At 35.0% G+C, this 25327-nt stretch overlaps 1 protein-coding gene across 2 annotated transcripts in view; it reads left to right on the top strand.

Annotated features, from left to right (window-relative positions):
- Positions 1-25327, top strand: part of Arhgap24 (Rho GTPase activating protein 24) — a 486377-nt gene that overhangs the window by 105129 nt on the left and 355921 nt on the right. The window lies entirely within an intron of this gene.

Raw genomic sequence — 25327 nt, 5'->3', positions numbered from 1 at the left:
GCATCCCTTAAAATGGTAAGTACTGAATGTCTTTATTTTTAAAACATAGTCTATGATTTAGTCTTTTTGCTTGCTCAGTTGATGGTCACACTGAAACAAATCAGTCATCAGTGGTACAGAGTAGGTGACGTGTGTTAGAAAATTTGGTGAAAGTAAATGGAAGAGAGAACCTATTTGTTCATTCTTACTTTCATTTTGTTTTAAAATATCAACTTTTTATATGTTTCTGGCACTATGCCAGGCTACATTTGTGAGGTTACGCTAATGGTTTGTTAAAGTGTATGCATTAATGGGACTTATAATTTGATAGCAGAGATTACATATAAGTTCATGCACAGAAAATGCTAGCCATATTAGGAAAGAGGATTTCCAAGGCTATTTTTTTAAATCATAGACTTTATTTCTTAGAGAAGTTTTAGATTCACTGTAAAATTAAAGGTACAGATTTTCCTATATACCTCCTAACCCCCCATTCCCAAAGACACAATCTCCCCTGCCTCCACTATCAACACTCCACACTAGTAGAATATTTGTTACAGCTAATGAAGCAACACTGGCATGTTCTCAGCTGAAGTCCACAGTTTACATTATAGTTTAATCTTTGTGTTATATATTCTACAGGTTTTGACAAATGTATAATACATGTATTCACCATTATAGTATCATACAGAATATTTATAGTGCTCTAAAATTGCCCTATGCTTTGCTTTTTTCTTCCCCTCACTGATCTTTCAACTATGTCCATCATTTTACATTTTTCAGAATGTCAAGTAGTTTTTAAAATTTATTCTAATTAATTATACATGATAGTAGAATGCATTTTGACACATCATACATAAATGGAGTATAGCTTCTCATTGTTTTGGTTGTACATGATGTAGAATTACACCAGTTGTGTAATCATATATGCACACGGGGTGGGGTAATAATTCCTATTCATTCTACTCTCCTTCCTATCCCCAAACACCTCCCCTCTTTTCTCTCCCCTCTGCCTAATCCAAAGTAGCTCTATTCTTCCCTACCCACCCCTGCCCATTGTGAATTACAATCTGTATATCAAAGAAAACATTCTGCCTTTGATTCTTTGGGATTGGCTTATTTCACTTAGCACAATATTCTCCAGATCCATCCATTTACTTGCAAATGCCATAATTTTATTCTTGCTTAAGGCTAAGTAATATTCCATTGTGTATATATACCACATTTTCTTTATTCCTTCATCTGTTGAAGGGCACCTAGTTTGGTTCCATAGTTCAGCTATTATGAATTGACCTGCTATAAACATTGATGTGGCTGTGTCACTGTAGTATGCTGATTTTAAGTCCTTTTGGTATAACCCGAGAAATGGAATAACTGGGTCAAATGCTGGTCCATTCCAAGTTTTCTGAGTAATCTCCATACTGCTTTCCATAGTCTTTGCATCAATTTGTAGCCCACCCCCCCAGAAATGTATGAGTGTACACTTTTCCCCACATCCTTGCCAACATTTATTCTTGCTTGTGTTCTTGATAATTGCCATTTTGACTAGAGTGAGATAAAATCTGAGGGTAATTCTGATTTGCATTTCTCTAATTGCAGAGATGTTGAACATTTTTTAAATGTATTTGTTGATCTATTGTATTTCTTCTTCAGTGAAGAATCTATTCAGTTTCTTAGCCCAATTATTGATCAGGTTATGTGTTTTTTGGTGTTAAGTTTTTTGAGTTCTTTATATATCCTAGAGATTAATGCTCTGAAGTGCATGTGGTAAAGATTTTCTTCTATTCTCTAAGCTCTCTTCAGATCATTTGTTGTTTCCTTTGCTAAGAAGCTTTTTAGTTTGAACCCATCCCATTTATTGATTCTTGATTTTACTTCTTATGCTTTAATGGTCTTGTTAAGGAAGTCAGTTCCTTTGCTGACATGGTGACAATTTGGGCCTACCTTTTCTTCTATTAGGTGTAGGGTCTCTGTTCTAGTGTCTAAGTCCTTGATCCAATTTGGGTTGAGTTTTGTTCAGGGTGAGAGATAGGGGTTTAATTTCATTTTGCTACATATGGATTTCCAGTTCTCCCAGCACTATTTGTTGAAGAGGCTATCTTTACTCTAACGTATACTTTTGGCAACTCTGCCTAGTATGAGATCATTGTATTTATGTGGGTTTGTTTCTATGTCTTCTGTTTTGTAGCATTGGTCTATGTGTCTCTTTGGTGCCAGTATCATGCCATTTTTGTTAGCTCTGTAATATAATTTAAGGGCTGGTATTGTGACGCCTCTTCATTTTTCTTGCTGAGGATTTCTTTGTCTATTCTGAGTCTCTTATTTTTCAGAATGAATTTCATGTTTGCTTTTTATATTTCTAAGAAGAATGTCATTGGGATTTTTAATAATAATTGCATTAAATCTGTATAACGCTTTTGGTAGTATAGCCATTTTGACAATATTAATCTGCCTATCCAGGAGTATGGGAGATCTTTCCATCTTCTGAGGTTTTCTTCAATTTCTTTCTTTAGTGTTCTGTAGTTTTCATTGTAGAGGTCTTTCACCTCTTTTTGGTAGATGGATTTCCAAGTATATTATATTTTTTAAGAGGGATTATTGTAAATGGAGTAATTTTCCCAATTTCTTCTTCAGTGGATTCATCTCTTAAGAATTGAATCTCACCTAAACTGGGAAGTGGAGGATGTGTTAATTAAAGAATGATATTTAAGTTCAGGCATTTATGAATAGTATGCAAACTTGAGAAGATAGGGTGACATGTAGTTGAGGTGCTGTTGGTTCTATACCATTCAAGCCGATGGAACAGTATGTGAGGAAAGCCTCATATTTGGAGTTATTAAAAGCAGGCTGGTATAACAGGTGCAGAGTGAGAAAAATATAATTTGTGATTACTTGAGAGAACTATGTACAATAGCTCATGTTAAATAAGTTTTATAAAAAGATTGTTCTTTATTATGATCACAATGGGAAACTGTCATGACAAAGTGAAGAGTTTGCAGATTTGGAAGTTCATGCTGTCTGCATAAGGAGAATGACCTACACAGAGGGGAAGAGAAGAGTGTGGAAAATTTCAGAGACCTGGACACAAGGAAGGTATGAAAAAAGGGAGCTTGACTCTAGATAAAGCAAAAAATAAAAGTCAACAATATCGACAGGTGGATCCAATAGAGGATTACAAAAGGGAGGTTTGCAGCCTGTGTGACCTGATGACTTTGGTTCTACATTTTTAGAAATGGAACATTGGAGAAGAACCAGTCTCTATTTGCAAAATCAGGCAATTAGTTAGGTCACTAGAGGATGATAGACTTGGCTCTCTGTCTCAGATTTGTGTCCATGTGGTGATTACCAACCAACTCTTATGTTCTCATTTCAGTAATATGCAGAGTATATTACTACCCAGGATGCTGCCTGAAGAGAGAGAGAGAGAGAGAGAGAGAGAGAGAGAGAGAGAGAGAGAGAGAGAGACTCTTTTAACTTTCCCAGGATTTTTAAAACTGTTAAAAATATAATTTGGCATGCATCTTTGCAAATCCTAAGAAAGCTAGTAAATATCACATTCATTGGGCAAAATGAAATCTGTAGAACAAGATATTGCCCTATTATACAAAAGTCAATGATGTCAAAACTGGACTGGAACTTGAGATTTCCTGTTTTCCAGTAACAGTCTTAGATGACTCATTATGCTTCAATGAGCTGCTTTGAACTGCAGTGACTATAGTGATGTTCCTGTTTGCATGTTTAGGAGATATGTGCCTCCTGGCCTGTAGTTTATCCTTCCTAACATAGAAATCTCTAGTTGTCTATTACTTGGAATAAAACTATGGTATATCTTTTCAAAATAAGATTTAGATGAGAAAAATCATCAAAGAATTATCCATGGTCAGTGAACATATGAAAAACCCATTTAATATAAAATAAACTTGACATGATTGGAATTAACCTTAATAGTTAGCAATAGGGGACTGTGAGAGATAAATTCTCTGTGTATATTGGAACACTAAGCAGCCATTAAGATGTTCTTGTACATGAATAACTAGTAAGGAGAAATGTCCATGATATTTTTAGTAAAGAAGCTGTATGATCAATTGATGTTAAAATTTGATTGTATTTAGATATATTTGGCTATGTGCTTTTATACATGCGCATTAAGAACCAGTTAAATGTGTTTATTTTTAAGTATTAACAGTGCCTGTTTCTGTGTTTTAGAATATGGGTGACTTTTAGCTTATTCCCTTTTCTTGTCTACAGTTTTTCTTATTTTATGTAATGAATATGTTATTTTGTCAAAAATCAAGCTACAGAAAAATAAGTGATGATTTTTTACCTATCAAGTGGGAAAATATTTATTTATTTATTTACTGGGGAAACTGGGAATTGAGCTCAGGGGTGCTTAACCACTGAGCCATATCCCCAGCCCTATTGTGTATTTTATATAGAGACAGGGTCTCACTGAGTTGCTTGGAACCTCGTTCTGGCTGAGGCTGGCATTGAAATCAGGATCCTCCTGCCTCAGCCTCCTCAGTCACTGAGATTACAGGTTTGTGCTACCATACCTGGCATATTTTAATCATTATATTTTGGCATAGCTAGATGAATATATTTTTAAGGAGAGTTTACTCTAATAAAATCCTTCTAAGTGGAAGGTCTACAATGTGCCTCAAAATCTTAGTGTCTGCTTTTTGAGCTAACAATTCTACAAAAGGAGATTTATTCTAAGGAAGCAGTCAGAGAATTTTACAACACATCCTTATATGATATGTGCATGATTTTGTTTACAAGTAAATAAAATTTTGTTTACAAGGCAATAAAATATCTACAAGTCTGGGAATGGGTAAACAAGTTGTTTTGCATTCATACAAGAGCTATGTAATCTTTTAAACTCATCTTATAAGAATGTTCAGGGAAATGGAATATGCTTAGAAGTTGTTGTAATTTTTTATAAGCAGGTAAATACAGTACATATAAAAGATCTCAGTTTTTAAAATAACCATTTTTATGTATTAACCATATGCATGCATATAGTGGAAATGAAATGACATACAGAGTCATGTTTATAGTTATATTTCTTTTGATCAGTGTGATTGCATACAGGAGATTTAAATTTTCTTCTGTGTGTGTTTTTTATTCTTTTGTGATTTTCTAAATCTCTACAAATAACATGTACTAAGTTCAGCATCAACAAACAGTATATTTCACTCTGCAAAGGTTAGAGAGGAGGATAGGTTTGGAGGTGTTTGCAGTAATCAAAGTGACCTTAGGGTTTGCAATGTATTTCTTCAAGAATGATACTATTTTTTTTCAGTCACTGACCTTTTCTAATTCTTCTTGGAATTTCCTCAGGAGTTATTTGTATTTCCCTTTCTCCTCCCCTCAAAGGATTTCAGACAAGTAAAAAATCATAACATTGATGTAGAGGCCAGTTTTCTCAGTTACTCAGATTCAGATGTAACCTTTATTGAGTACCTTCTGTGTGCCAAACACCTGGTGAAATATATCCACCCTATGGGGTGTCAGACCTTGCAGGAGCCCTTAGGGTTCCTGTAGGAATGATAAGATTTCTAAGATAGAAGTTGGAGTCTAGGCTACCACCAAATAGATCTATAAATTGATCAACTCGTACTCTTCTGAGCCCTTACATGTACTCACCTATTCATTATTCATTCATTCAATTTAATCCTAAGTATCTACCATCCAGCAGTCACCATTGCAAGTCCCAGGGATAGACCAGTCCTTCTTCTGACATTACATGGACACATAAATGCATAATATGCCAGAGAGGTGGGTGCTGTGGCAAAAACATAAACAAGCAAGAGAATAGGTAGGGCTGGAGGGCAGCATGGAAGATGATTGCTATTTTATGAAGAATTGTCAGAGAAAGCCTGACATGGTGACAAGGAGAAAAAACTTGAAGAATGTGAGAAACAATAATAGCAACACCTTGCGTCCTCCACCTGTTGTTAGAGTCATTTTAAGAAAGGGCTCTTAGAGACATCATATTGTTAGGTCTTGTTTTTTAACCCATTCTGCCAGTCAGTGTCTTTTGATTGATGAGTTTCGTCCACTAACATTCAAAGTTATTATTGAGATATGATTTGTTTTCCCTGTCATTTTGAGTTATTTCTGGTTTTTAACTTGACTTAGTTTCTCCTTTGGTTGACTATTCCTCCCTTTGATGATTTTCACTGGGTGAAGTTGGAGAATATGATGCTAAGTGAAATAAGCCAATCCCCAAAAACCAAAGGTCCAGTGTTTTCTCTGATATGTGAATGCTGATTCACAATAAGGGGAGGGGCAATAGGGAAGAATAGAGTTACCTTAGATTAGGTAGAGGGGAGTGAAGTGAGGGAAGGGGAGGAGATATAGGGATAGGCAGGATAGTAGAATGAAACAGTATATATATCTGTTTCATATATATATACACACACACATATATACATATACATATACACACATACATTGGTCATGCATATATGTGTGTGTGTGTGTGTGTATATATATATATATAATTTATACATACATATACACATATGTATGCATGACCAATGTGATTCTACAAATGTATAATCAAAAAATTAGAAATTATACTCCATCTATGTATGATATATCAAAGTGCATAAATGTACTCTATGGTCATATATAACTCTTTAAAACAAATTTTAAAAATTAAAAAAAAAAGAAAGGACTTTGCAAATGTGAAGGTGTGTTTGTAGTTGTATGAAGTTCTGTTTGCCTTTGGTAAGAAAGAGCCTGAGTTCACTTCTTTTTATGGAAGGGCATTCTCCCTTTGGAGTGGAATAGACATGATAAATAGATAAAGTGAGAATAATAGAGTCTCTCTCAAGGCCAGAATGGTCAGACAATTTCCATTCTGCCCAAATGGAACTAATGAAATATAGATTACAGCATTCCCCATAGAGTTGTGTATTCTGCATTAAAGCCCTTTTAAGCTCCTTTTATTTTAGCTATAAAGATTTTCCACAAAATAAAGAATTGGCCAAACCAAAAGTAAACACCATCCAGCATTTTACTGGTATCAGTTTATCAAATGTCACTAACAGCATGTCATATGCAATTGCTACTGTACCCCTTCCCTGATAAATTCAGTTCATTTTCAATTCTTTTGATATTTCTCTGTGGATTTTTTAAGTATTCACCTCTATCACAGCCACTTCTGGATGAATTTTAAATCCTAAGGAAGGAAAAGAAAAGTTTCTGAAAACTGTGGGTCATTAATGTCGATCCTTCCTCTTTTTAGCCCAAGTGTGGGAGCCAGAGCCACCAGGTGCCAGGTTTCTCAGGGGTTAGTGCTTTGGTCTTGTGCCTTCCCTCAGGTGTTGCTGGGGCTCTAGAGGGTGGAATGTAAGAGTGCGTGATGGCTGGTGCTGGCTGCAGACCAACCAAAACCTCTGGAGCCTGGTGTTTGTACAGGTGTGCCTCCTATGGTCTGTGGATCTGCAGTTATAAAACAGAAGCTCCAAAGAGTACCAGAGATGGGAGAAGCTTAGGCTGAAATGAAAATTTCTAAACTCTAAAGATTTTCTTTCAATTTGTGCACATCTGTCTTCAACAAAGATTGTAAATGTGTTGTTTAAAACCAACGAGCAGAAAATATCTTGTTCTGGTATATGCTTAAAATGTGAACTGAATGAGAAAAAGAGAAGAAGGAAGAAAAGACTAAGGAAATGAGAGAACAGATGGAGAGGGAAGCAGGCTCTTGTCATATGTGACACTTCAGGACATAAATATGACATGTTCCTGTGGAAAATTTTTTATACATATTTTTTAGTTGTTGATAGACCTTTATTTATTTATATATGGTGCTGAGAATTGAACCCAGTGCCTCACCCATGCCAGGCAAGTGTGTTACCACTGAGCCACAGCCCCAGCCCTCCTATGGAATTTTTTAAGAAGGTGAATTACCTGATGCTTTCCTATTTTTGTCAATAGAACAAGTTGAGGGATATAGTGAGGGTTATTAGCTAAATGGTTTGTATGCTGACCAGTCTTTCCTGGTGTCATATATGTAGCTTAGTCTCTTTGAAACCTGATTGTGATTTTTTCTTACATATAAACATGTAAACAATGGTGTTCATCTCTCTAGACCTATGCTTACTGTAGAGCTTTGTTGATAGTACTCACTAAATGTTTTTAAACATGAATCCATTAATATAATCAAACCAAGGATTTTCTTTAATTTACAGAGTAGCTAGCCTTAAGAGATGGAATCTAGTGTTGGACTGCCTAAAGTTTGAACCCTGGGCCTCCACCTACTGCCTGTGTGACCTTCAATTTATTACTTAACCTTCCTGAGGCTCAGATTTCCCTATCTCTAAATAATTTTAACTATAGCAGAAAAGGGATGTGATTGCTATCTTGATTGTGTATATAAATTCTTAGCATATAGTAAGTACTAGAATAATATTTTCTATCATTTAATTAGAATTGGATAAGTCCATTCTCCAAAATGAAAACACTGAAAAATTATCTACTTTGTTAAATGTAGACTGAACACTATAAATGGTAGGTAGTGGGTGCTGCCATCAGGTGAACTCTTTTAACTAAGAAATGAGTGAATACCATAGCCAGCGGAAAAATGGCATTACTTCTGCTCTAGTTGGATGGCATGCCCCCATTTCCATTGTCCTGCTCCAGTGGATTCTCTTCAGTGTGCTCCATCCACACTCTTCTGGGATACTTTGTTCCCAAACTGAGTTTTCTGCAAATGCTCCCAAGATCACTATCAGTTGACTTTCTTTTCTTTTAGCATGTTCTATTGAATATATGTCCTTACTTTTGTTGCTGTTATTTTAATTAGCCTAGGGATGCTTTCATTTCTCTTCTATTATCAGTGTTCCTTTGATTTTTGTATATTCTTTGTTGGTCCCATTACCATACTGGGGAAGGGGATAATTTTCCTTTATTGAGATGACTAAATATTTGGTTGAGTTAAAGTCAATAAGAACATCTTCACTGCCTAGTACTGTGGCACTTTTAGTCTAAATGTCATCAAACTTCATGTCAGCAGTAGCTTACCTTATTTTGAATTATAAGCAAAACTGTTTATTGAATATTTAATATTGAGGGTCAAGAAAATTTAGTGAACATGGTTTATCTGTATAAGTATGGACTCAGATCAACATGCTGTCTTACCTGGGAGCATGCGCTCAGTCTGAATCAATTTCTTGTCTCTCAGGTTTAGAGAAGTGTTTGGCTTTTGGTATGTTCCATCCAACTGAAAGGGTAAACTGATGAGGTGGCCCAAGCCTGTAATCTTAGTGGCACAGGAGGCTGCAGCAGAAGGGTCTTGAGTTCAAAGCCAGCCTTTAGCAGAAGCAAGGTACTAAGCAACTCAGTGAGACACTCTCTCTAAATAAAATACAAAAATATATATGGTTGGGGATGTGGATCAGTGCTTAAGCACCCCTGGATTCAATCTCTGATAACCCTTCCCCATCCCTACCCCTCCCCTCCAAAATCTGAAGGGGTAACTTCAAAACATGAAACATGCATTTTTAGAAAGAATCCACTGGTTGCTGAGAATAACTGGTATACTTTAGTGGATTTGGCTCATTTTCACCAGCAGAATAGGTTTGTGACGAGTGAGGCTGAGTTGTAAGCAAGTCAGAAATCATTCTCTCAAGGCAATGTTCAGCCTCTTAGCATTGATTCTTGCTACTGTGGTAAACAGGTATTCCCAGTTGGAAAGGTTTTATGTTTGTTGGTAGCTCCCAAGGTTTCCATTCAGGTCCATCAAGAGTCTTTTCCTGTCTCTCACTATCTTTCCAGGACCCCCAACAGTGGTGCTTTAATTTTAGTGGTTCTTATATTTTCTCTTGGAGAATTAAGCTCTTACCACTTGAAAGCATCAATTTAATCTGGAATTATCTGGTATCTTGGTGTGGTTTTCTGTGGGTATAAAAGAAACAAAGAAAAAGACTGCTTTTTAGCATCAATGTGTTCATCTAAAAACCATGATAGTAATAAAACAAAAAAAAAGTTTCCTGTTAAAGAAAATTGGAAATGGAAAAATAAGAATATGTGTTGAAAAAGGACCTTGAAAATATAATTATGCAAATAAGTGTACTACATCTAATATAAAGCAAGTCGAAATTGCAACCAGGGGCTATTGGTATATATTAAGGTGGGAAAAATATTTGAGAACAGACTGATCTTACAGTTGAGTGTAAGATCATTATTTTATATTATAAAAACCTTTACTCCCCAATGTGAACTCTTAAATGTAGGAACTTGGACAATACAGTTTCACATAGAAAAAACTCCAATGAAGTTATTGTATGAATAAACTAATATGCCTAGATCACATTCATACTGTTGGGTAAATGATATACCATAGTACCCAAATATGCATCTCCAGTAGATCCCAAGGCAGTTTTCCACCCAAGGAAGATGATTGCTCTAAAAAGGTCTGTGCTTTTAGTGTTTTATAAAATGTTTTGAGATTCTTCACTTTCATTTTTTTTCTGTTCATAAAAGACGTTTGAATTAATCAATATTGCAAAAATCAGTAACTTATACCCTGAATTGTTCATCAGTAGTCCCCATCACCACCACCTCACCCTGAATCCATAACTTAAACTCTTTCTGCCACAATGCAGTCTCCTACGAAGAAGGAGACAGATATGTGAGCTTCTCTCAGGAAACAGAGTACCATTGAAAATTAAGATGATCTTTTAAATTGATGGCAGACATCTGATGAAAATATGTACTGCTTACTTGTTGCAACTTGATGGGATAAGCAAGAAAAATGTGAGTACAGTTTGCTTGTTTTCCAACTCTTGCCTGACTTTGTGGCAGGCACATTTCTTTCTTCATTCAGATATTTAAGAATAATCCTCTACTTGACCTGTACTTTTCCCCAGGTTTGGTTATAACCTGAGTGGGTGTGTTGTAACTGATTGCATTCACTGGCAAAGAGCCCTTTAAAAATTAACTGGTGCAAATATTTAGTCTTGTATTTCTTCTTAGGTAGTGAGGAAAATATGTTGATAAATTGGGTTCTCTTTCATTATGATACACAAACATTATAAATATAGAGCAAGGTGGTCTAAATAGCAAAATGCATAATTTAACACTTAAATATTATCTTATGGACCTGAAATTGTAGCTTGGTGGTAGAACGTTTGCCTAGTATGAGCAAGGCCCTGGATTTAATCCCTAATATTACATAAATAAATAAATAAACAAACAAATAAATATTGATATTATTTTTGTTGTGTACTAAAATGAATTTTTTATTTTTTCCACTTAATGATGATTTTGATTTTAATTATGAAATATTTCTTAAACTTAGAGAAGTAAACTGAGCTTTTGAACCTCAGATGCTAAAAATAAAGCAATTTAAAAGATATCCATGAATCCACCACTTACATTTAATGGAATTCATATTTTCCCATATTTTTTAGACAGCATTTTTGTAAGGTAATAAAATCTTGCAGATACAGCTAAAGCCTATCCTTTCCCCTTGTTTTCATGTTAGCTTGAACCACCATCTTGAAGTTGATATGTCTGATGTCCACTTATGTCTTTACACATTTTTACGTATATGTGTACCTATAAACAGCATAAGCATATGACACACTGAGATCTTTTGAGGCTAAATAATACTGTGAAGTCAGCTGGTGGTACTCATACTTCCTTAAACCCTAACTCGGTGTCAGTGTCGCAGCTTTATTTTGACCAATCCCAGGATGTTGTACTCTATTATTTCCAGAATAGTCCAGATCTCTCAGGGCCATCCAGCCTGGGCCAGCTAGGTGGCACAATGCATATGAACTGATTCTGAGCTTAGGCACCAACCACAAAGTGAGTTATGCATGTCTGACCCATTGCTCTTCATTTTATAATATCCCAGGGTGAATTTCAATGTCTTGAAAGTTCTTAAATATCACATTAACTCCTTTTGATAACATAGTATATTAGAAAATTAATCATCCTGTATAATCCTGCCATTATTAAAAATTGCTTATAGATCCTGTGATTAAACTAAGCCATCAAAGTCACGGAGATACTTATTAATAGACTGCCCTCCTCCCCCATCACTGTGTGGCTTTTGTTAAAAAGTCATTTGACTTGGTTTCATGTGTCTATATTAAGATACATTATAAGAAAAAGCCTTGCGAAAATTGACTTGTCACTCTATGTAGTATAAGGATATCTTCTATTACATTATACATTTTTAAAGATAAGCCATGGAAAAAATTTCTCTTCAATTTTATTTTAAAGGGTTACATCAGGTATCTTATTGCTTTACAAATGCTGTCAGTTTTATAAACATACCTTAATTTAGATTGAGCACCCAAGATTTTAGGGCATGCAATTTGTATTCTCACGTCCTTTCATATTTATTTTTCCGCACCCTTAGTTTTCAGATCATCTCAGCCTTATTGCCTTTCTTTATTTTATTTTCCTATATTCTTTACAATAAATCATATCTTAGTTTAAATCCTTATTAAAACAAAGGAAGATGAAATTAATTTTATGAGTTATTACTGGAAGATATAATAGTCACTGAGAGACTTCCTTGGTATTCAGCTATGATAAATGTAATTACATATTCAGCATACCTGAGAAATAAATAAGCCTCACCAAGATATACCATCTCACGAGGTATGAGATGGATGCTGCTAGCCTAGTCTGCAAATCCTAAGTGTCTGGATCTTTTTCCACAGTTCTTAGTTGATTTGAGACATGTGTTATAGTTCATGTGTACCATTAAAATTATAAAATGTCATTTTTATAATAAAACATAGGATTAACATGTTATAGAAGTAAATATGTTGTCACTATGAAATTATTAAGCAAATATAAACTCAAAAAGAGCAGACCAGTAATTACACAGTGTCTCATATTAATTATCAAACCTTTCCACAAGGAATTAGTGGAAACCTTATTTTAGGGAAACTATTTAATCAGTCAAGAAATGTTTTTAACTCTTGTAAACATTTGTTGAGGGTCAGGAATTGAATTCCACAAAAGTGTGTGGACAGTATTTTTTATATTATTTTTCCTGGAAAAAAATCATCAAGTCTATTTTAAGACTAGATCTTTGGCTAAATAAATAATAAATTTTTTGAATAAAGTTTAGTTTGTAATTTGTATTTCTTTGATACTGGAAGAGTACATGTTTTAATTATGTGGCTCAAAGCAGATCAGGCTCAGGAGAATTAAAGTTTTAATAATCACAAACTCGTACCTTTATAGGAAGAGAAATTTTTATGCCTTTTCTGCATCATTAGTTTCTTCATTTCATTTTTCAGCCTGAAAACCAAAGTCATGAAATTATATTAACCCAGCTGAGAGGCATATTTAAAATAAAGGATTTGAAATGATCTTAGCAATAGCTTCCTGGAATTTCCAAGTAGTTAATATTGTGATGAGAATGGCTGGCCAGCAGTTAAGTAAAACCTAGTCCATGAATTGCAGAGAATTTTTCAATTCTATTACTGAAATTGTTTCTTTTGCAACATGTGACAGTTGAAAGAAAACAATTTTAATAGTTTATGATAACTTTTTGCCGCAGTCCGGCTACAGCAAACTAACTGGGGGGTGACGAGCAACTTGTGTACCTTGATACAGCAGGAGTGGGAGCCGTTTATTGTAGGACAGGATCGGTATATATACATTCCACACAGCTTATCTAATTAACATAAACTCGATACAGCAGTCAACCAATAAGGAATCTCCACACTTAATGGCTCGCTGGTGTTACTTCACAAACCACTCCCTCTGGCAAAATGCCAGGTGCCATCCAGACTTGTTTACAGACTCTAACATTTGCCAGGTGCCATCCTGACTTGTTTACAGACTCTAACATTTCCCCCTTTTGTTTAATTTAAATAATGAGCATAGTGGTTTTTACACAAACACCATAAATAATCTACAAGCAGAAGGGGAGGATACAAAATGCCACAATACCAAGGCAATTGATGGCTCCATGCAAGAAGCCCTTAGAAAAATTATACCAGCAATGACATCGTTTGCAAAGATACCAAGTTACAATTTGTTGTAGATTACAGTTTGTTGTCACAGTCCAGGTAAAGTGGTGTCTTAATAGATTAACTCACAGTCCAGGTAAATCACAGTCCAGGTAAGTTCTGCAGGCAGCTAGCTTAAATCACAGTCCAGGTAAGTTCTGCAGGCAGCTAGCTTGATCCGAAGTCTCGTCTGGTTCTCAGCAACACTGGAAATTCTTCCACCTTCGTCTTTACCGGCACTGGGACGAAGGCAGGAACTCCGGATGGCTAAAGAAAATCCTGTAGCATTCTACTAAGAAAACAACCTTCTGAACAATTTAGTACATTATCTCAAGGTTTTTTTGCATTTGAAATAAGCATTAATAGTGCTCATTACTCATCAGCTTCCAGGTGTGGGAGAACCATTGTAGCTTAGTTATTGGCATTGAAAATGACCAAACATCAGGGACACCAGTAGCATCTTCTGCTGGCTGTAGTGCCTGGGCAGCCCCAGATGGCCCTGGGGAGTGTCCCGGACTCAAACTGCTACTGGGCACAGGGAGCAAGAGCCTGCGAGACTGTGCCTCCAGGTCAGGTCTAGATTTGGGCTCGAGGCAGTGGAAGAGCCAGCTCCCCGGCCAGGAGGCGGGGAAGGGCCAGTCGCCGCCGCCTCTTGGAAAATCCTTGCTGCGCTGTGACCGGCTTGCACACTCGGCAGCCGCCTCTCCGCTTCACGCACCCTCCGGTAACGAAAAGTATTTAGTAATAGCCTTTTGCTGCAACTTTTTTTCTGATAATCCTTCTTCTTCTGAACTTTCTTTTTCTTTCTGACTAGAGTTCCTGGGCTCTTATCAACACATGCCCTAACTATTCTTGGTTCCACTGGGGTGCCTTCTTCCCTTAGTAATTTACTTCTCACCCCTTCCATATTTTCATCACAAAGACAATACAATACACTGAGACAAAACAAGACACAAACATACTGTATCAATCTTCTCCATTTTCTCGAAATGGCCATTTTTCCTCTCGCCCTATCTGCCTAGGGACGAGCAGATTTGCTCCCGTCCTATCTATGGACGGGCAGCTTTTTTTCGTCACTTACCCCCGAGTGTCCCGGGGCTCCCCGTAACGGGCCACCATCTGCCGCAGTCCGGCTGCAGCAGAATAATCAGGGGGGGGACGAAGAACTTGTGTACGTTGATACAGCAGGAGTAGGAGCCGTTTATTGCAGGACAGGAGCAGTATTTATACATTCCACACAGCTTATCTAATTAGCATAAACTAGATACATCAGTCAACCAATCAGGAATCTCTACACCTAATGGCTCGGTTTTGTTACTTCTCAAACCACTCCCTCTGACATTTTGCCAGGCACCATCCAGACTTGTTTACGAACTTTAACATTCCCCTGGCAAAATGCCAGGTGTTATTTTGACTTGTTTACAGACTCTAACATTTCCCCCTTTTGTTTAATTTAAATAACGACCATAGTGGTTTTTACAGAAACACCATAAATAACCTGCTACAAACAGAAAGGGAGGATACAAAATGCCACAATACCAAGCCAATTGATGGCTCCATGCAAGAAGCCCTTGGAAAAATTATACCAGCAATGACACCGTTAGCAAAGATACCGAGTTACAATTTGTTGTAGATTACAGTTTGTTGTCTCAGTCCAGGTAAAGCAGTGTCTCAATAGATTAACTCACAGTCCAGGTAAATCACAGTCCAGGTAAGTTCTGCAGGCAGCTAGCTTGATCTGAAGTCTCATGCGGTTCTCAGCAACACTGGAAATTCTTCCACCTTCGCCTTTACTGGCACTGGGATGAAGGCAGGAACTCCGGCAATGCTGGCTAAAGAAAATCCTGTAGCATTCCACTAAGAAAACAACCTTCTGAACAATTTAGTATATTATCTCAAGGTTTTTTACATTTGAAATAAGCCTCAATATAGTGCTCATTACTCATTAGCTTCCAGGTGTGGGAGAACCATTGTATTTACTGGCCTTGGAAATGATCAAACTTCAGGGACTTGGGCCATCTTCTGCCTGCAGCATCCTGGGCAGCCCCAGATGGCCCCGGGGAGAGTCCGGGGAGTGTTCTGGACTGAAACTGCCACTGGGCACTGGGAGCAAGAGCCTGCGAGACTGTGCTTCCAGGTCAGGTTTGGGTTTGGGCTCTCAGTAGTGGCATCCTGCTCCCTGGGCGGGGGGGCAGGGAAGAGCCGGCTGCCGCTGCTTGGAAATTCCTTGCTGCGCCATGATCCGCTCGCGCACGTGGCAGCCACTGCACAGATTCACGCACCCTCCGGTAATGAAAAGTATTCAGTAATAGCCTTTTGCTGTAACTTTTTTCCTGATAATCCTTCCTCCTCTGAACTTTCTTCTTCTTTCTGACTAGACTTCCTGGGCTTCTATCAACACATGCCCTAACTATTCTTGGTTCCACTGGGGTGCCTCCTTCCCTTAGTAATTTACTTCTCACCCCTTCCATATTTTCATCATAAAGACAATACAACATTTCAAGACAAAACAAGACACAAACATACTGTATCAATCTTCTCCATTTTCTCGAAATGGCCATTTTTCTTCTCGCCCTATCTGTCTAGGGACGAGCAGATTTGCTTCCGTCCTATCTATGGATGGGCAGCTTTTTTTCGTCACTTACCCCCGAGTGTCCCAGGGCTCCCCATAACAGGTCACCATCTGCCGCAATCCGGCTGCTGCAAACTAACCGGGGGGTGAGGAGCAACTTGTGTACCTTGAAACAGCAGGAGTGGGAGCCATTTATTGTAGGACAGGAGCGGTATTTATACATTCCGCACAGCTTATCTAATTAACATAAACTCCATACAGCAGTCAACCAATAAGGAATCTCCACACTTAATGGCTCGCTGGTGTTACTTCACAAACCACTCCCTCTGGCAAAATGCCAGGCGCCATCCAGACTTGTTTACAGACTAACATTTGCCAGGCGCCATCCTGACTTGTTTACAGACTCTAACAACTTTTTATTATAACTCTCTTTTTTATAATATCTTGATTTCTCATGTTGAAACCTCTTAATATCATTGACTCTAATTTTATTGTTGATCATGACTTTGGGTCCATTATAAGACCTAGAGAATTAGATATTAAAGAAGATATTAAGTTATTTATGTATTTCTGTATATGTATTTTTATCTACTCCCAGTTTTGTAAAGGATCTTCTCATTGCCTGTATTTTTGCTCCCTTTTAGAAATGGAGTCTTTCTCTCTAAATCTCACATTATAAAAAATAAGCCTTTGTATTTACTTACATAACCAATATAACTAATAGGTTAAAAAATATCTAGTTGTATCACTTTATTAAAAATATTTAACTGATTATCTATATTTATCCATATAAACATGTATGGATTTATAAGTTTACTTATAAATCTATATGCATATTTATTGATATAGGGATACATTTCATGTATCTGTATATCCATATGTGTTTTTGCCTATGGTTATATAGATGTATTTATAAGATAAGTAGAATTATAAAGTTTTAAGAGTATATGGTGAAATACCTCCTTCCTACTTCTGCTATTCAGCCACCAGTTGCCATCCCAAAGGCAGCCCCTGTAACTATTTCCTTGTGTAACTTCCAGAGATATTCAAAGCACACACAACGTACATTGTATTTTTCCTCATTTTCATAAAAATGCAACTCACTACCCATTTTATTCTTTCTTAATTTTATTTACTCCAAAAATTTATTTGAATTTGTATAAATAAATATACATACAGAAATTTGTATGTATGTCTGCACAAAAAGACAACCATTTTTATAGCTACAACATAGTATTCTAGAAAGTACCCCAATTTATTTAATCAGCTTTCTGTTGATGAGCATTTACATTTTCAATCATCTATTTCACACACATGTAATGCAACAATGAGATGAATTATTTAAAGTAGAAAGTAATTTTTAATTATGATAGATATTGGAGAATTATCCCTGTATTAGATTTCTGTTACTCTAACAAATTCCTGGATTAAAAAATTTATAAAGAGAAAAGATGTATTTTGGCTCACAGTTTTAGAGGTCCTGGTCCATGATAAGGTGGACCTACTGCTTTAGGCCCCTGTTGGAGAATCTGAATGGCAATGGTGGGGAGCTTGTGGAGCAAAATTGCTCACCTCATGGCCACTAAGAAAAAAAGAGAAAGAAGAAAGGGCTTGGGTCTCACTATCCCCTCAAGAGCACACTTCCAAATCTTCCCATTTCTATAACACCCAGCCTGTGGCCATCACTGTTCTGTTCTCAACTTTTTGTGAGTTCAACTTATTTATTTTTCACATATAAATGATATTGTGCAGTATTTGTCTTACTGTGGCTTATTTTACTTAGAAAAATGACCTCCAGTTTCATCGGTTTCTACATGTGACATGATGTCCTTCTTTTTAAGGGCAGAAGAGCATTGCACTGTGTATGTTTACCACATTTTCCTCATCTTTTCATCATCTGATGGACTGTTAGATTAATTCTATATCTTGGCTATTGTAAATAATATTGTGGTGAACTTGGAGTGTAGCTATTTCTTCAAGGTAATAATTTCATTTCTTATAGATATGTATCCAGAAGTAGGATTGCTGCAACATCCTATTTTTAATAACTTAAGAAACCTCCATACTTTTCCCCATGATTGTACTGATTTTCATTCTTACTAACAGTGTACAAGGGATTCCTTTCTAAACCTCCTTGCCAACATGTGTTATCTTTCATAACTCATCTTTTTGAGAATAGGTGTAGGGTGATATCTTGCAATTTTAATGTGCAATATCTCTGATATTCAGCTCATTTACCTATTTGACATAACATATCTTCTTTTGATAAGTGTCTATTCAGGTCCTTTGCCCAACTTTTTAATCAAATTATTTGTTTTCACACTAATAAACTATTTGAATATATATTTTGAATAGCAATACTTTATATAATATATTGTTTACAAATATTTGATCTCATTTTGAATCTTTACTCTATTGATAATTTCCTCTGCTATACGGAAGGTTTTTAATTTGATGTAATCCAGTTTATCAGTTTTTTGTTGTTGTTGCCTATGCTTTTTAAGTCATATTCAAAGAACTCTGTGCCTACACCAAGGTCATAGGAATTTTCTTGATTTCTTATAATAAGTTTTTTTTTCAGGTATTATATCTTAACCTGCTTTGACATGATTTTTGTATTTGGTGTGAGAGAAGAGGATAATTTCATTCTTCTGCCTGTGGAAACCAAGTTTATCAAATGACATTTCATGAAAAAAAAATTTCCTCCATTGTATCTTACTGTCATCTTTGTCAAGGGTTAACTGACTGTAGTTATGTCCATTTATTCTGGAGATCTATATTGTACTTCAATGGCCTATGCATCTATTTTTATGCTGGCACTATGCTGTTTTGATTGTAATATATATTTGCAGTATATTTTTAAATCAGATAGTGTGCTGCTTCCAGTTTGGTTCTTTATGTTGAAGATTGCTTTGGTTTTTCAATGTCTTTTGTGGTTTCACAGAATTTTAGGATTATTTTTTAATTTTAGTGGAAATAGGAGATTTGAAATTTTTTATGGATATTCAAATGTATAGGTTGGTTTGAATAGTATAAATATTTTAATATTTTTAGTTCTTTTAATTCATGAACATGGGATACCTTTCTTTTTGTTTGCATCTTTTTCAATTAATTTTATCAGCATGTTATATAATTTTCAATGTATATATCTTTCATATTTTTGGTTAAATTTGTTTCTAAGTAATTTTTGTTGCTATTGTAAGATTATTTTCTTGATTTTCAAGTGTTTTGAGTGTATAGAAATACTACTGATTTTTATATGTTGGCCTTGTTTCCTAAAATTTTTCTAATTTCATTGATTATAACTGTTCTTAGTTAGAATCTTTGAAGTATTCTACACAGAGATAATTTTATTTCTTCCTTTTCAATTTGGATATATTTTATTTTATTTTTCTGGCCTAATTGATGTTTTAGGACTTCCAGTACTATATTGAATAGAACTGGCAAAACTGGTTAAAAGTTTCTTTTTCCTGATTTTATTAGAAAAGGTTTTTGGTTTTTTACCAGTTAGATGTTAGCTGTATCCTTGTCCTGTATGGCCTTTATGATGTTAAGATCCATTCTTTCTATATCTCAACTTTTGAGAATTGTTATCATGAAATGATGCTGAATTTATAAAAACATCTTTTTCTGCACCTGTTGAAATGATTATGTGATTTTCATCCTTCATATTAATTTTTGTGTTATGTTCAATGTTTTGTATAGTTCGAATCATCTTTTCATCCTAGGTATAAATTCCAACTGACATGATGTATGATCTTTTAATGTGTTTTGATTTTAATTTTCTGAAATTTTGTTGAAATTTTTATATATGTGTTCACCAAGGATATGGATGTATGATTTACTTTTATTTCAGTGATTTTTATCTGGCTTTGGAATCAGGTTAATACTGGCCTGACTGGAATTTATATATCCTCCTCTTTAAATTTCAAAATAATTCAAAAAATATTAGTATTGTTATAATTTTGTTTGAGTTTTCTTTCTACTTTTCTTAGTCTAATTAAAGGTTTGTTGATTTTTCTGATCCTTACAAAAAACAGCTCTAGGTTTTATTGATCTTTTTCTATTGTTTCTACTCTCTATTTTATTTATTTCTGCCCTGGTTATGTTATTCTTCATTCTGCTAACTTTTTTCCCATAGTACTTTCAATGATAATATTATATTTGTTTCTCTGGTATCTTTCTTTTCTTTGATATGGACATTCATTGTGTTAAATTTCCTCTTAGAGCTGATGTTGCATCCCATAAGTTTTGTTAGATGGTCCATTTTGTTTTAATATATTTTTAGTTTCTCTTTTTATTTCCTCTTTAAAATATTGATTATTCAGGAGCATGTTGTTTTATTTCCATGTATCTTTGAATTCTCTGAAATTCTCCGTGCTATTGATTTACAGTTTCAAATAATTACTCAGGAGAGATACCTGATGTGGTTTCAGGCTATTAAAACATTTTAAGACCTTGTGGCCCAAAATATGATCTATCCTAAAGAAGTTCATTAATGCTTGAAAAGAATATGTCCTTTGTTACTGTTGGATAGTGGCAAATGATTGCATTTGTCATTTAGGTTCATTTTAATTCATAGTGTTGTTCAAGTCTGTTTTCTTATTGATTCCTGGGTAATCTTTCCATTGTTGAAAGTGGGGTACCAAAAGTCCATACTGTGTATTAGGTTGATGCTTATGTCTACAGTTGTGTTAATGTTTATGTTATGAATTAAATGCTCTAATTTTGGCTATCTCTATATTTAAAAGCTATTAAATCCTGTTGATAAATGAACACCTTTATAATTTTGTAATGGTTTTTGACTTAAAATCTATTTCATCTGATAGAAGTATAGTCACATCTGCTCTTTGTTGGAACATTTGCATGAAATATCTCTTACTATCATTTTGTTTTCAATCTATGTATAATTTTAAAGTCAATGTGAATCTCTTGTAGGTAGCATATTGTTAGATCTTGTTTTTTAGTCATTTAGTCATTCTATGCATTTTGATTAAGAACTTAATTCAGAATAAATTTCATTTACACTTGAAGTAATTACTGATAGGTAAGAAGTAGTGACTCCAATTTTTTGATAGTATTCTGTTTTGTAGTTCTTTTGTTACTTTCTTTTCTATCACTGTCTTCCATCTTAATGTGATGATTTTCTTTTGTAGTTATGTGCTTTGATTCATTTGCTTTTATCTTTTGTGTATATACCACATTTTTTTTCTTTGTGGTTACCATGGTTTGTTACAGTTGCTCAATTTTGTTCTTTGATGGTATCATGTTTTTCTTATTATTCATGATCTTTGTGGTCTTTTATATGTGAGTGCTCATTTGATGTAGGAGATGTTGCTTTCTTACAGTTTTTGGCAGGTAAAGCCCTTTATCAGCCAGTATCAGGGGAGTCTGCTGCAGCCTTCTTCTGGAGTCCTTGTGTGGACTGTCATACAGCCTAGATCTGCAGAGAGGTGCCATGAAGCTGTCAGCTGGGACCAGCCTGAAGCCTAAGTTCTTAGATGCCTAATATATGAATATCATTTTATTTATATCCTGTCCAATATTGTGCATTATCAAATATCTTTATTTTTTGAAATCTAATGAAAAATTATTTTAAGATATTCTATTTACATTTTTCTCATTATAAGTATAATTAAGCATCTATCTACATGTTTGCACATTGAATTTTCTTTCTAGAGAATGAAAATCATAACTTGTTGATTTCTAGGAGATTTTAATCTATTCAAAATTAGCCTTTGCCTGTAATATATTACTAGTAGTATTTTACCCAGTTTGCTTTTTATCTCTGATAGTGCTTATGCCACCTACTACTCACTTGTATGTTTGTATATATAAATATATTCTATGTTTATAATGCAATGTATATTATATATAATGTATGTTATGTTTTCTGGTGATATGTAAATACACACACATAGATCACCATATGTATAGATGAGAAAAGCAGAGACAGATATTGGTGTAGTTTACATAGCCAAAATTTTTACTCTCTTCTGTAAGAATTCTGTGTTTTACCTCATATTTTAGAATATCTTTCAGAATCTAAAGTTATTTTTAAACATTGCTATTAGTGTCTTTTAGTGCCTTTCACTCTAATTTCTATTATCCATTTGGGATTTTATTTGGTTATAAAGAGGGAAGTATAGATACTGATTGAATTTGGATATTGATATTAATAAGTAGAGGTTAGAACTAGTTTATCTAGTTAGAAAAATAATTCCATTGCTCTTTTTATTGGAAAGAAATTAAAATTTTAGATTAAATTAATGAAAGTTTATCTTGACAACTTAAATATTCTAGGCAGGTTATGTTGAAGTCCATTTTGCTATCTCCAAATGTTTTAAACTTTTTCTGTAAAGAGCTTCCTTTTTTAAATTTCACATTTATTGTAGATGTTTTTCAGTTTTGTTGCAATTTTTTGGAAGAGTATCTTACTAAATTCTTACCCATGATCTCTTATATTTGTGAATGATATTGATTCTTCTAATTAATTTGGTACCCATATCCCTTAATATATTCTATTGTCGTTTTTCATAAAGTTTCAGTTGGTTTTCTTAGATATTATATTTAATCAATTATCTGATTATAATTTTTCCTTGATAATGAAGTTGGTACAAGGAAACTGTTGAAATAAACACCAAATCTCATTGTCATGAAAAAAAATAGTTTTATTTTAAAATATATTCCAATACAGTATGATGGGATAGGGCACCTCTATTCGAGGAGTAATTCAAGGACAGGGTTCTTTTATCTTCTGTTTACATCTTCTTGGGTAAAAGGTGATCAATTTTTTTCTGTACTTGACCAGACATTGAATACTTTAAGTTTTGCCCACCTTATAATCTTGACTGTTAGTATTCAATTGTTTAATTATTTTAAAGTAATCAGAGACAATACATATGTGAATAGGCTAGCTTTGTGCAATAAAACCTAATTGGCCCATGAGCCTAGTTCTCGATCTCCTGTTCCAGAACATCATAATTCTTCACTGATGTTCCATATCCAGCTGGAAGGTACAAGAAAAAAGGAGTAAGATCACTTGTAATGTTTGTATTAGATAGAATTTGAATTAATGGTCTTCAATTTTGCCCGTGTTTTACTTACAGAATTCAGTTAGGTAGCCCAGCCTATTGGGAAATTTAAAGTATGTATGTACACAAAAAATGTAAAAAATAGATGTGGTTCATCTAGCTGGTGTAACTATATTTCTGCTTAACAACTTTTAGGAGAATCATTTATAATTTGGTGTCATTATTTTGGCCATTATCATCAGGGAGTATGAGACAAGAGTGGTAATAGTAAACACCATTTTATTGTTTCTTATTTAACAACCCACTAGAAATGGTCATTAATTTTGATAATTCATTTTAAAACTATAAAATAATTTATAATATCATGAAGAATTTGTGCTGTTCATATTTGTATTCCATAATATATTTGTATTTCTTTTTTTTTTATTACTATTTTTTTTATTGGTTGTTCAAAACATTACACAGCTCATGACATATCATCTTCCATACATTTGATTCAAGTGGGTTATGAACTCCCATTTTTTACCCCAAATACAAATTGCAGAATCACATCGGTTACACATCCACATTTTTACATAATACCATATTAGTGACTGTTGTATTCTGCTACCTTTCCTATCCTCTACTATCCCCCCTCCCCTTCCCTCTCATCTTCCCTCTCTACCCCATCTGCTGTTGTTTAATTCTCTCCCTTGTTTTTTTTTTCCCCTTTCCCCTCACAAACTCTTATATGTAATCTTGTGTAACAATGAGGGTCTCCTTCCATTTCCATAGTTTCCCTTCTCTCTCCCTTTCTCTCCCCCCACTCGTCTCTGTTTAATGTTAATCTTTTCCTCATGCTCTTCTTCCCTGTTCTGATCTTAGTTGCTCTCTTTATATCAAAGAAGACATTTGGCATTTGGTTTTTAAGGATTGGCTAGCTTCACTTAGCATAATCTGCTCTAATGCCATCCATTTCCCTGCAAAATCCATGATTTTGTCATTTTTTAGTGCTGCGTAATACTCCATTGTGTATAAATGCCACAGTTTTTTAATCCATTCATCTATTGAAGGGCATCTGGGTTGATTCCAAAGTCTAGCTATTGTGAATTGTGCTGCCATGATCATTGATGTGGCAGTATCCCTATAGTATGCTCTTTTAAGGTCCTCAGGAAATAGACCAAGAAGGGCGATAGCTGGGTCAAATGGTGGTTCCATTCCCAGCTTTCCTAGGAATCTCCATACTGCTTTCCATATTGGCCGCACCAGTTTGCAGTTCCACCAGCAATGTACAAGTGTACCCTTTTCCCCACATCCTCGCCAGCACTTATTGTTGCTTGACTTCATAATGGCTGCCAATCTTACTGGAGTGAGATGGTATCTTAGGGTGGTTTTGATTTGCATTTCTCTGACTGCTAGAGATGGTGAGCATTTTTTCATGTACTTATTGATAGATTGTATGTCCTCCTCTGAGAAGTGTCTGTTCAGGTCCTTCGCCCATTTGTTGATAGGGTTGTTTGTTATCTTGTTGTTTAATTTTTTGAGTTCTTTGTATATTCTGGATATTAGGGCTCTATCTGAAGTGTGAGGAGTAAAGATTTGTTCCCAGGATGTAGGTTCCCTATTTACCTCTCTTATTGTTTCTCTTGCTGAGAAAAAACTTTTTAGTTTGAGTAAGTCCCATTTGTTGATTCTAGTTATTAACTTTTGTGCTATGGGCGTCCTATTAAGGAATTTGGAGCCCGACCCCACAATGTGTAGATTGAAGC

The sequence above is a fragment of the Marmota marmota genome, unplaced genomic scaffold (assembly GCF_001458135.2).
Source record: "Marmota marmota marmota unplaced genomic scaffold, marMar, whole genome shotgun sequence".
Classification (NCBI taxonomy): Eukaryota; Metazoa; Chordata; class Mammalia; order Rodentia; family Sciuridae; genus Marmota; species Marmota marmota.
Note: the sequence above shows the minus strand (reverse complement) of the source record. Positions and strands in the feature narration are given on the sequence as shown.